The following is a 9,743-nucleotide window of genomic DNA, read 5'->3' as shown; positions in this document are numbered from 1 at the left end:
TTAAAAAAAAAAAAAAAAAAAAAAAGGGCTTTTTATGAGCTCTTCTCCCCACCATCACCCCCTCCCGAACTTCTACTTTTAATCTCTCTGCCTCAAGTTGTGATAAGACATTTCTGTATGACCAACACTTGAACGTTCATTTTTCTGCTAAACCTAATGGCTGCTTGCAAGCCAGATACAGCTCCCAGAAGCCAGTTAACAATGACTTTCACCCCAGCTTTTTGGAAGTGCATCTCACTAGAACACTGCCTAATTGAAAATCCATTATGGTGATCAGAATTGATTCTCGATATGCATATTGATTTAAGTCACAAAAGATGACGGGGGGATGTGACACAAAGTGGAAACTGTCATGGCTAGCAAATAATTCCTAGCAAGGTCCATGCAGGGCTTTCAGCCACACTGTAAATTCTGTAGGGCAAGAAAACTCCTGCTATCATTTGGCACAACTGGCACATTATCCTGAGAAAGAAACTGAACAAATGCCTGACTAGCCTACAAAAAGCCAAAACATCAAAAATCCACCCAAATATTTGCTGCTTGGGGCAAATAATCATGTTACAAATATTTAGCAGTTGGTAACTGTGTTGATGTTTTGAGGCTCTGGAGAACACATTTTCCAGTTTGTCAGGACAGTAAAGCCACACAGCAAATAACAGAAGTCAGGTTTTTAAACTACTGCTGGTGTTACTGGGATACCACATACATACACCCAGTCAGGCAAGCTGGTAAGGAGTGAGTGACGGACTCACTGACAGCACACGTTTACATGGGCCAAAGGCCTTGGAAATTTGTCCGACTTCACTGAAGTTGATTCGAACTTCTAGCCTCCTAATTACCTTTTACTTTTTGCAGAAGTTGCAGCATTTCACTTATTTTGAGAATGGCAACTTCATGTAGGTAATTCTCCAGTTGTTTTTTTAATCCCCAATAGCTGAGTGACTGTTGTGGTTGAACCCCAACTGGCAACTAAGCCCCACTCAGCCGCTCACCCACTCCTCCCCAGTGGGATGGGGGAGAGAATCAGAAGAGTGAAAATGAAGAAATTCATAGGTTGAGATAAAGGTAGTTTAAAACGTAAAGTAAAAAGCCACACATGCAAGCAAAGCAAACCAAGGAATTCATTCCTTGCTTCCCCACCAGCAGGTGGGTTCTCAGCCATCCCCAGGACAGCTGGGCTCCATCATGTGTAACAGTGACTTGGGAAGACAAACTCCATCACTCCAAACATCGCCCCCTTCCTTCTTCTTCCCCCAGCTTATATACTGAGCATGATGTCATATGGTATAGAATGTCCCTTTGGTCAGTTGGGTTCAGCTGTCCCAGTCATGTCCCCTCCCAGATCCTTGTGCCCCCCCAGCCACTCACTGGTGGGGTGGGGTGAGGAAGAGAAACGGCCTTGGCTCTGTGTGAGTCCTGCTCAGCAATAATAAAAACATCCCTGGGTTATCAACGTTGTTTCCAGCACAAACCCAAAATGTAGCCCCATACCAGCCAGTAGGAAGACAATTAACTCTACCCCAGCCAGAACCAGCACAGTGACCCTGATTATTTGTTCCACCTTCTTTTGCTCCACTGAAATGGCTGTGGACATATTTTGATGGCTGCAAATAGCAAAGAGCTTCATAGTCAGCTATAATCATTACATTCAGTTTTAAAGCAAATCACCTTTTTCTCAAAAAAATTAAAATCAGTGGGATATACACAGAATTAGGAAAATGTATTTTATTATCTATGTTATCTCCTACTATTCTGAGCTATTAGCTATTAAAAGGTACTAATTTTACCAAGTATAAAAGGAAAACCCATAAAGTTTTGCACTGGTTAACAGCTTTTAAGTCTGTTCAATAAATATTTGAACCATTTCCCAATAAGACCAGTCCCATGTACGCAGTTTTAATGTTTGAATCTGGATGTACCTGGGAAGCAGAACCAGGAACATAACTAGAGAGGGCTTGGTTCATGATGCTCAGTCTTACAACAGCGCTCACTGACAAAGAGAGCCAAGAACTCAAACCACTTCCATAAAGCAGATACAGTTGACATTTAAATATCTAAAATCCTTACACACATCATGTATCTCTAGTGATCCACTGGTTTGAGTAGGCTGTATCTATATGATAACACCAAACAGGGCTATCACTTGGCCTATCAGAATTTAATTCTGAGACAAAGTAGACAGGGATTGAAAATTTTTTTCTGTTTTCAAGGTGAAATTCTAGCCCAAAGTCACAAGCAAAGATTCTGAATAGAGTTCAATAGAATTTCATCCTTTTAATCTCAGCATCTTACAGATATATGAAAGATTTCTTTATAGAAATTCAACACCATTCAATGTCATTTGCTGTACAGAGGAGAGAAGCCCTTGGAGCATTAGCTGATTAATAAAGCAAGTGTACACTGCTCTTCCATTCATGGTTGCATAAAATGCATAAAAGTTTCCACTGCAAAGTCTGGCTAACATTTAAACCCAGAGAAATCTGACATCAGCCACTGGGTCCTACACACCTCACCTTTTCAGTAAGGTTCAGTAGAGAGTACTACTTCTCTAAAGTGTTTTAGCACAGAAAAGGGAGCCAGTGAACTGGCTGAATAGAGTTCCATATGTTAAGCACATCCTCCAACAAAACACAGAGACTCCAAAAGACCTTGTAATTTATGCAGCGGAAAATAAGAGAGAGACAACCAATACAAGGAGGCTCCCTCCCAAAAGATGGGGTTCATCCAAAGCCTACTTAAATCAGTGGAAGTCTTTCCATCAACTTCAAAAGGCTTTGGTCCAGATACCATATGAAAAGTCCTACAGCTGCACCAAAATTCAGAGACTATGGGGAGAAATGTTAACAAACCAAAAAAGTCATTGCTTAAAAAAAAAAGTATGGCTCCTCCCCAGCTGTCACTGAAATATCCTGTGCAGTTTCCTGCATTAAAATGGCTGTCAAATCAATGCTGTGTGCCAAGAAATAAAACACAAATAACTATAACATATATTTCTCTGGAAACTCAGGCCAAGGTGAATTACCAATGCCAAAGTATTGCAAGTTCTCTTGAGGAATATATAAACCGTCACCAAAACACATTGGCTCCCAAATCCATCTGCACATTTCCTACCAGGCATTGTTGGTACAATCATTCAAACATGCAGCATAGGCACTATCAGAATACATATATACCATAAGCAACCCACCTGTTTTATTTGAATGCCAAATGCCTTTAATACTATAAAGTCCTAGTCTTCTGGTCAGCCCTTGCAAATGTCTGTATGGACCTATGGAGGAAGACTTACATTTGTTCTGCCATGGCAATCTTTGTTATAAAGCAAAGATTTTTCTGTGTTTAAATACACTAGCTAGAACAGAAATTAAGGTCTTGTTTAGCTTTACAAAGACATGCATCTTGGCTTTAAAAACCTTTGCATATCAATACCTAAAATAAATTAATAAATCAATCAAGTGAGCCTCAGTGATTCCCTCCAAGGGAGTTAAAGTCAGGTCACCAACTTAAACCCTTTGGAGAGGATTCTTAGCTTCTAGATTTCCAGCAGCCGAAGCTATCAGATGTCCATAACTTTCAGACAAAGAGCCTCACTCCTCTCTGCGCCTTTTACATCTGGCACATCCCACACTCTGGCTTTGGTCCTGTGCAAGCACATACGAATTCTCCCAAGTCATCAACATGTGCATTAACATGTAGCCCATGCCTTCGAGCTAAAGTTTGCCAGCACACAAACTTTCCCAGAAGTGAAAAGATTTTTGTATGAAAAGATAAAAGTTAAGATTAGAGTCCTAATTCAGCAAGACTTAAGCACGTGGCTAATTTAAGTATGCAAGTAATTCACCTGAATGGCTGAAAGCTGGGAATTTGCAAAAGTGCTTTCCTTAATTATGTCCAAAAAGTAGACCAGCACTGGTTGAACAGTAAAACAGAAAGATATAACTCCTTAATAGTATCAGCAAGAAAATTTTGATCTCAAATTGGCATGATCTGCTCTGTAATTTTGTTTTAAACACAGCTTCTGGTTTACCTCTAACAGTGAGATAGTTTTAAGCTCCTGAAAATATGAAGTCTATCTGAATCTTAAGAATCTGTTTACACAAAGGAACACCTGTGTTCAGCATTTGGGAGGTTCCTGAGTCTACTTACATTAAATATAGTTTAAGCACACAAACAGTGGGGTATAACCTTCCAGGTGGAACAAATACAGAGAACTGACTTTTTTTGCTGGTTTTCAGTTTTAAAAATTTCAGTCTGCAGCCACACTGAGTCAGTTGACGAGTTGCATAAAAAGCAGAGTCACAGGAATAAACATATAATTTTAGGGGAGAAAATAGGTGGAATCAGTTTATTCAATGCATGCCAACTTCCTCTCAGAACAGATCATTTTACTGCTAGGAATAGTGGTAACATCTGATATGAAACCAACTATCCTCAAGGAAGGGTAATCTTAAAGATGAAAGGGTAGATAAACTCAACTAATAAACTAATGCAAACCATGACTTTATGAACAGAAGTGGCTTGTGGTGCTACTATAATTAGTAATACCATTCCTGATAAATAATGCAATTAGCTCTGAAAAGAATCATGGTAATTAATTTTACCTTTTACCTTAAGTATATAGTAGCAAAAGCATGTAGAAAGCTGCTTTCTACGGCTCCAAAGGCAAGGTGAAAGTCCACTGCAATAAACTACACCACCAGGTCTGGGATTTTTAACTACATTAAAGTCGAGACATCATGGAATCCAGTTGGAGCCATTCCAGACTCTCTGCTCCATCACTCAGCCTCTAATCAGAACCAGTTGAGGGGAACCTGACTGCACAGTTCTGACTCAAACCTTTGGCATGCACAGAATAAACAGAAAGTAGCAAATTATTAATTTAAAAAACAAACCTTCAGCAGAGGTGATACCTTAACAAAGACAAGGAGATTTCAGAAGTATGTATGGGTGTAAATTCCCCTGTTGCTAAGGAAAGGAGATGTTATATACTCAGTACGGGAAAGCTCCAGGGCTCAGCACACCTATTTCTTTTCCCACCTTCCCCTCCCTCTTTCTTTCTACTAATTGTCTAAGTATGTATGTCTGAGGCAAGAGCTTGTCACAGTTTTCCATGCAGAAAGCCAAGCTCAGTAGCAATACATATGAAATATCTGGGGTATTACAGCAAAACTTGCATGCAAGAACACAAAAATTCAAAACCTGAAACTAATATTTGGACATAGGCCTTGCCTACCATACCTCGGAAGAGGAGCTTTCTTTTTATTGTGTGTTCTTTCTTCTCCTCAGTCGTCTTTACCACAGTATGCTCAAAGCTTCAGCTGCATAGGGAACGATCTGCAAATCCTCTGCAGAACTTCTGCACCCACGGCAGTGCGTGAAGTGCCCTTACTACTCGGGTACTACTCCCAGGTGGTCTTCAAAACTGGCTGTCCTGAAGTGGCTCTGGGCTGGTAGCAGAAAGCAAGGAGATGAACTTTGAAATGAAATGGGTTCCCTGACAGAACAAAGGAACAGCTGGACATGGAATTCCTCCATTCTCTCTACCCCCAGCAGTGACTTTGGTAGTAAATTAATCACATCAGAACAGAGTCAGATCCAAACTGAATTTTGAACTCCATTTGGTTTTCCCACAACCCTCCCTATATTGCTGGAAAATCATACTTCCACACACACCTACGTGCTGCTCCACTGCGTCCAGCAACTGCAGCTCTCCATAGCAGCACAAGTTCTTCCTTAGTGACCTGATGTTCCATGTGCCCCTTGGCAGGGCTCACCAGGGACATGGCACGCCTGCTTACAGATGTGTATTAGCGGTGTGTTTACCTCCAGCTGACAAGTTGATGAGGCAGACTGGAAACACACAAATACAAGCATGTACTAATTTGGATTTGGACACTCAAATATCTGGGATTGGCAAAAGGGGAAGTAATTTCATGCTCCCTATCCCTGAAGAAGGGAACCTGGCTGAAAAATCATACGACAGGAAATAAAAATAAATTCTCACCATCTCACCTAATTACATGGAGCCAAATTCCAAGACTTCAGAAAAGGAAACCAAGTTTCCAAAATTGTGGGACATAAAACTGAATATTGAAAGCTGACAGTGCTGTGAATATCTCTGGTATTTCTTCGTCACTATGGAACACTGCACTTAATCTAGATGTCTGACGTGGAAACCCTTAAACCATTATGAACTCTGTTGCTATGGCATGCATACATACATAGGTATACACACTTCTATCCTGCAAAGTACTTATTTGTCTGGCAGGCTGGAAAATATAGGACAATTGGGGAATCTTTCTGGATGAGTCACTACAGGAGCTGCTTAGAACCTTCCAGGGCTGTCTGGGTATTCTTCTGGCTTTTAATATATTTGAGGAAGGACTGTAGGATTTGGTGTAACCTTAATGATTCGCTTTCCCTTGGCAGCCTTCCACCTTTGTGAGGTAAAGACTGAGGTTTGCAAGAATAGTAGGGGAAGAAGGATTAGTAAGTTATTCTCAATAACTCCCTAGCCTCCTCCATTTCTTCCCCTCTTGGCTCTCATAATTTCTTTCCCCACCATTTCTCAAAATGCACTTCAATCACTTCATCATTGCCAAACAGAACCACAAAATCCCTGTTGACTAGTCTTTCACAATAAAAAACAAACACGCGCACATATAAATACATACACACACTCTATAATAACCCTTTCAAATCTAGAGCTTACAGTGATTTAAGGCATTCTAAATATAGTACAGGCTGTGGCTGAAAACCCCATGAGTTTTATTTTTTCCAATCTGGGAAATAAAGCTTTCATCAGCCTGAAATTCCAAGTTCTAATAAAACAAGGGAGTGCCTTTCATTTAATGTTACCACTAATACCTCAGGTGGTGCTGAGCAGTAAAAGGTTCAGCACAGACGCTTAGGGATGAAAACTTTAAAGGAGATCCACAGCTTGGTTAGGAGGGAATCTGAAGGGCTTTTGAGTCTACTGAAGACAGTTTTGCATGAAGGTGCTGGTCTATTAACTGTGACTACAAGGACAAAGTCATCCCATTCAGCTGCCCTTGAAAGGCAAGAAACCTCTTCTGGCTAAGGGATGACTAGAGAAACCACGAGCAAAACATCATCCAACCTGCTAGAGCTCGATCTGCCAGTGCTCTAAGAACATACAAGGGCAGACTCTCCAACTAACAGTATATATTATTAAGGACCATATTGAACAGGAGCTCTGATGACCTGGCTCAGGCCAGGTTTAGCCCAATGAATTGCCTTTAGTGGGTCACTGAAGTTCCTTGTACATTCTGCCTATCCTGTCTTAGCTAAATGTATGTACATTGTGACCGGGACTGTCTCATTAGAATGTTCTCAAAATGATTCTAAAAGTGGAGACTATCACTGGGGTTGATAAGACAGCTGAAGGGAAATGATAAAAGCATAAGTGATTGGGCTGTTCCTCTTCACCACCTCTTATCCACTTTTCTAAGCAAGAAAAAAGTGCATCCAACTGATTCATGGATCTATGCTTGGGGAAGAGCTTCTAAGGAACAGAAAGGACCATTAAGCTACTGAAGACCCAGAAGCTATTAACTGAAAACATAAGGATGGGTTGAGTTTAAGGTGACTGTGAAAGAAAACTTCGGCTTTCAGCACAAGGCCAGAGCACAGAAAGTGAACAGTGAGTGACACTTCAGCCTTCCGAATTCACCCTGGCACTTAAGCCTGCATGGTTTCTCTGTCTTGCAGTACTGAAGCTGAACCTTTAGGTTCACATACAACACATACAACTGATCTTCTATACTAAACTAAAATGGGACAAGTGCAGAACTAAAATCCTCCTCTAAAGCAATACAAAGGAGATAATATCGCTATAGCATTAAGCTCTGATTAGCACCAGTTGAGGTTTAGCAAAGCAATAGGCAGAAACAGCCAAGGAGAAATGCACTGATACTTGCTCCCTCAAATGAGGGGTGGAGGTAAGGCTTAGTCAGCAAGTGGCTTCTGCAGCAGCTTTGAGCAGTCTGACATGAAAAACCTCATCTAAGCAGCACCACTTGCCCAGCAGATCTCTCACCCATGAAGCAATACAGACAGGCCATGCAGCTCACTCCCTCGAGCTGGCTACTGCAGTCAACAAGTTTCCATTTCTAGTGCTGGCGTGCAATCAGGCCAAAATGAAAGCAGAATGTATTCCCCTGCTGCTGAATGTTTTGTCTGCCTGTTCCTTAACCTCACTGATGTAAACTCTGTACTTCCCCCCCCCTCCCTTTCAGTGTTTAATTTCTGTTTCAGCCTAATGGCTAGCTCAGATGCACGTGTTTGCTTTTACTTTGATTTGTTGCCAAACTGTGTCTGAAAACATAGAAGGGTGATGGAAATGTTTAAAAACATATTAAAAGCTATTAAAACTCATTGCTTTTGCTTGTTACATGGGTTGTTTCCTCCTCTGAAATGAAGCTAATCTTCTTTGAACACTTCTCCCTCCTTCTGCCTCCCCACCTCTCCACCCACCGGGCCACTGTAACATGCAGGTGTTACTCTGATGGGATGCTGCTTGAGATCGGACCATCCAAATTTGCCTAAAGGAAAAAAAAACCCAAAGCAGCCTAGTTTCCTCCCCAAAACACAAGAGTTTTACAGTGCAAACGGGTAGTTGCAAAAAGGTGAGATAATTAATTTTACCCAGTTGGCACTCTTATGCAGCAGCTCCCCATATCTGAGGCTAGGCAAGAACAAACTGCTTGTGAGCTCCAACTGCAAAATACTCCTGTATCAGCCCCAGTTAGGGGGCATCTGCACCCAGCCTAGTTCTGAGACATCTTAGCCAAGCGTGCACCTGTGTTGCAAAGGCCAGGGCTTGTGGGGAGCTGCACATTTCCTAAAGCACTTCACCTTCTTTCAGGATGTTTTAGTATCCAAGGCAGGGTTGCATAAGCATCTGCTTCATTGAATAGTTTTCTGCCCTGCAGCTGGTTATATTCGATGTCCCTATTTTTGCATTTGGTTACTGCTGGAGTCCTTGGCCACTGGAAGGCTGAGTGTAGCAACAGAATGGACTTCAGGACAGGAGGAACAGTCCTCTCCAATCTTAAACTAGTCAAAGCATGGGAACTGACGGCACTGGGGCACTATCACACAGTGAGGTAGGTTAGTAGCAGAGATGGGGAAACAGCATAACTTTTGGAATGAAATCCAGTGCCCCAACTCTGACCAGATGCCATTCACATACGTGTGCACCACTGGAGAACAGAACTGCACATTACATGAAGACTTCTTCCATTTCTGGGTGCAGAGTTTTTAATTTCTTCTTCTCCTCAATGCAGCAAAAGCCAAGAACTCAAGCCTCAAGGCAAAGCAATTATGAAAAATCGGTGAGAAGCTGTTCTGCTGAACAGCCTTCTGTTGGCTGGCTCTCCTAACTAGAGTATCATTTCTCGTTTTGCATGGATCAGGTTTGATGTTTCAAATCTCAAGCTTTTAGACATAAATGAAGAAAGAGTAACATAATTTTTCCAAATTCCCCATATAAGTAATAAGAGAAAACCTGCTTAGGAAGAGCAAATACACAGAATTTTACAAAACAAATTACAGTTTCTTATTCCTTTGTAGGAAGAGTAAAGAAAGCTAGAGGGCTATGGCGTTACTCCACTGACTTTGGTAGTAGTTTTTCATTTACAATCAGTGTTGGGGAAGATAGCAAGATGGAAGGAAAAGGTGAAGCTTTAGGCGTAATGATAGGGCTGCCGTTATGGCAGATGTGT

Source organism: Egretta garzetta, unplaced genomic scaffold (assembly GCF_000687185.1).
Source record: "Egretta garzetta isolate BGI_Z169 unplaced genomic scaffold, ASM68718v1 scaffold190, whole genome shotgun sequence".
In the NCBI taxonomy this organism is placed as follows: domain Eukaryota; kingdom Metazoa; phylum Chordata; class Aves; order Pelecaniformes; family Ardeidae; genus Egretta; species Egretta garzetta.
Note: the sequence above shows the minus strand (reverse complement) of the source record.